At 36.5% G+C, this 4,078-nt stretch overlaps 1 protein-coding gene across 1 annotated transcript in view; it reads right to left on the bottom strand.

Annotated features, from left to right (window-relative positions):
• Positions 1-4,078, bottom strand: part of LOC134792123 (abl interactor 2) — a 296,093-nt gene that overhangs the window by 196,487 nt on the left and 95,528 nt on the right. The window lies entirely within an intron of this gene.

A 4,078-nucleotide genomic window follows, 5' to 3' on the forward strand; every position in this document is an offset into this window, starting at 1 on the left:
ATACTTAAATACATAGGAAACAACCATGACTCAGGAACAAATATCTGTATCATCATACAAATAAATGCCCTTACCAGGATTCGAACCCGGGACCATCGGCTTCATAGGCAGGGTCACTACCCACTAGGCCAGACCGGTCGTCGAATAGCACTCTATAGCACTTATATACGGTTTTATATGTATGCACGAATGAAGTAAATATTCCAGGGTATAAATAAAGTTTTAAATAGTAGCTTTTTTATATCTCCTATTTATGAAAAGGCATGCTTCGGGGAAGGGATCAAAATAGCCGTTTTCTAGGGTTCCGTACCCAAAGGGTAAAAACGGGACCCTATTAGTAAGACTCCACTGTCCGTCTGTCTGTCGGTCACCAAGATGTATCTCATGAACCGTGATAGCTAGACAGTTGAAATTTTCAAAGATGATGTATTTCTGTTGCCGCTATAACAAAAAAATACATTTAAAATAATGGAATTCAAATACCTACTTAGGAACATTGAAATTACTAGGTAGGTATGTATATTCTTCAATTCGTTGAGGCTTCCCTCTACCTCGCTGTAAATTTACATACTTACCTAACATTTTGGTTCCGTATGAAAAAAGTATATTATTATATATACTAAGTATATTCACCTACTTCAGATGCTTGTGATAAACTTGTAAACCGTTTTCATTAATACATATGAAACTATCTCAAATAAAATGGCGCTATTCCATTGCTTTCCAGTAAGTAATAAAAACTTCACCGTGCTCTATATGTCGTAAGACGCCATCGATTCCAAACCGGTTAATTGGCTTGGCACAACTTGGCAGTAGCTCAAAGCAACCTATTATGGAAGAGAGAAAATAGACAGGTTCGACTGGGGTGAAACCTGGTTAAATCAAACCTGGGTAAATTGAAAGTCTAAGTTCAACTACTGCGAACCCGTTTTGGTTGCCAATAACTTAACTATAAGTTATAGAGCATTATTCCAAAGAAATTTAGATTATTTTAGTTTTGGTCACACTCACATTCAAAGCTTTTCAAATCTACCTTACCTGTCTATTGATTTAATATCTCCAAATATCAAATTACTCAAGTTTTACGACATGTTTTAAGCATTAACATTTTAATGTCTAAATATTTCCGTGTACCCAGGTTTTACTGTAGTTGCAAGTCGGCTCTGATATAGGTCACAGTTTTCATCTCTTGCAAAGCTGAGTGCCGCGGGAGAAATGAACAAACGGCCTGCTCAAAAATTAAAATGTGACACAGATGTCGGCATAGTACCAGCTACTAAGGGGAAGCAAAGGACTTTTGTTCTTATAAACGTGCACTGCTTTTTCGTAAATGTGTCTATGGTGAACATACATCTTTTCACTTCTCATGCTCTGAAAGAGGGTCATTGTTGTTCTAAAAGGTGTGCAGAAAATGATACGTTTCTGCACTTGAGCATTTTAGGTGCCAAGTACGATTTTATTTAATTTTTTACGATAAGCAATTAAATTTTGGGTATAAATGGATTTGTTATACTATTTCCATTCTGATATTTGACTCCCCATTCTTTTGCCTAAGCTCACGATACTTTTGCCTAAATTGTTAATTGAAAGTACCCTCAAAAAATACTATAAACATTTATACTTAGTCATGTTTTTAAAATAATAAAAAACCGGCCAAGTGCGAGTCGGACTCGCAAACGAAGGGTTCCGTACCATTATCTATAAAAACGGTCACCCATCCAAGTACTGACCCCGCCCGACGTTGCTTAACTTCTCTAGTCTTTAACTTGTCTAGCTATCACGGTTCGTGAGATACAGCCTGGTGACAGACAGACGGACGGACGGACGGACAGCGGAGTCTTAGTAATAGGGTCCCGTTTTACCCTTTGGGTACGGAACCCTAAAAACACATGCATTTTACTTTCCTCGTATTCGAAATGAAAAGTAGAGTGTTTAACTCGGGTGAAAGGCATCATTTCAGCCTCGGACTATTGGCGTTCTCACTGCGTTCGAGCGCCAAACTACCTCGGCAGAAATGAGTGCCTTTCATTCCTTGGTTAACAGTATACTATTAAAACTAGGTCGCCATTTTCACTTTTTTGTATGTAATTGTAGGGAAGGTGCATTTGTTTTATGAATACCGGGTGTGGCCTGTAATACGAGCAAAAAATTTTACTGGAGGCTGTACTCCTCATACAGACCAACATTTGTTCAGCAACTTTTAAAAATAACTTGTGGTTTGATTTTTAATACACTTTTAAGTTTATTCTAAGACGCAATGTATTGCGAATTTTGTTATGTTTAAGGCGTAACAAGCAACGTCAATCACAAATGATATGGCATGGCGATGGCGTCCATTAAAGATAATATTTATTTTGTATGAAAAATAGGAAGTCTAAATACTTTATAATTTTTAAAAGTTGTGGATCAAAAGTGTCACCGTTTGAGCAGTACAATCCATGTTTTAATTATTTGCTCGTGTTACAGGCCACACCCGGTATAACATGTACCTATTTAGGTAAATTACTTTCAAGTGACAGAATATGAAAGATTTTATTAATGTTTCTCGTAACTTTATATTTCCCTAATTAGAATTAGTTATAAATGGTACAGGTAAGCTTAGGTTAGGTATGCCTGTACTGTCCTAGATTGACTATAAAATACTTACCAGATAATATATGATCTATAACACTTTAAACTCTCGCGTTTTGTACACATATTTAATTCAATCGCCTCTCTCACGATCCGCGGATAATAGTGTCGCTCGTTGGAGAGGACTTTGGGTTTATGTAGCTCAATCCAGTGATTCGTTCCTGTTGTCAGCAAGTGCTCAGCTATTGCGGATTTGTTTACATGGCGATTTTTAACAGCTGCTATGTGTTCCTTCACCCTCTCTTGAACGCTGCGCTTAGTTTGGCCAATGTACGCACTTCCACAACTGCATTCTATCTTGTAGACACCCGGATTCTGATACGGAATGACAGCAGCGGGTAGCTGCAAAGAAATTGTCTACCCCGAACATTTTTATAAACTAATTTCGGGTAGTTTAGTGGTGTTTTATTAATATCTCCGTTGATATTTGTTGGGACGTCAGTCTTTCCGTGACCACAGCTGGTGCAACTCAGCTGAAACGTCGGAATTAAAGGTAAAAACAATGAAATTATATCGCGGTAGACCCGTTTGTGTAATTAAATATGAATATATGATCTGTATGAACCAATGTTTACTCAAAATGTCCCGGAAATCTATTAAAAAAAAAGGTTTTTTATTTTATAACGTACTAAATCGAAGTCATTCCCCTCGAAGGACAAATTGAATATGTTCAGTTATGCGTTATGTCAGTAACGTTAAACCCCGACCCCAACTTGCCGGAAACGTGACTCAAATAAAAATACGTTTTTCATTTTCAGATAATGAAGGCCGCCTACTCGTACTACGCGGTCTTGAGCCAGAAGGAGGTGCAGACATAGATTAAAAAACTAGGTATACAGTCGACGTCAAAGATATGTTTACACTTTTGCACCTTTGTAATAAAGCGAAAAATGTAAACATATCTTTGACGTCGACTGTACATAGCAGATAAACCAATTCAAGACATTGTTTTTAGCTCTGTGAGAAAATGTGAGCCATCGCTTCTTAATACTAACAGGATGTAGATTAAAAAGTGGGTTATTCTTGTCTATCTATTATTATTGAAGCATATTTTTACTGAGCTATACCAAGCAGTATAGCTTTTCTTTTTTCGAAGCACCTGATTTATATTATAAGATTGCTTCCTCCAGTTGTTTGAAATATATACCGTATTTTATTTAACGAATAATAAAAAAAAATATGACAAACTTCACAATAAAATGTTATTGTTGCGTTTTTAACGAGTTTAATAAAAAAAACACATAATTATAAAGAAAGTAGGGACGTCAAAGCTTATGACTCTCATACCAATTAGCAAAGTTTACACTTACATACCTAGTAGCAAAGTGTCGAATCTGCTATAATGTAATCTGTGCACGCGGACCCTCTACATAATATCAAAGCCTCTAGTCCCTCTAAATAAGATTAAAGGATATTATAAGTACGTTCTAGAAATAATACAAACAAC

This window comes from Cydia splendana, chromosome 7 (genome assembly GCF_910591565.1).
Source record: "Cydia splendana chromosome 7, ilCydSple1.2, whole genome shotgun sequence".
Classification (NCBI taxonomy): domain Eukaryota; kingdom Metazoa; phylum Arthropoda; class Insecta; order Lepidoptera; family Tortricidae; genus Cydia; species Cydia splendana.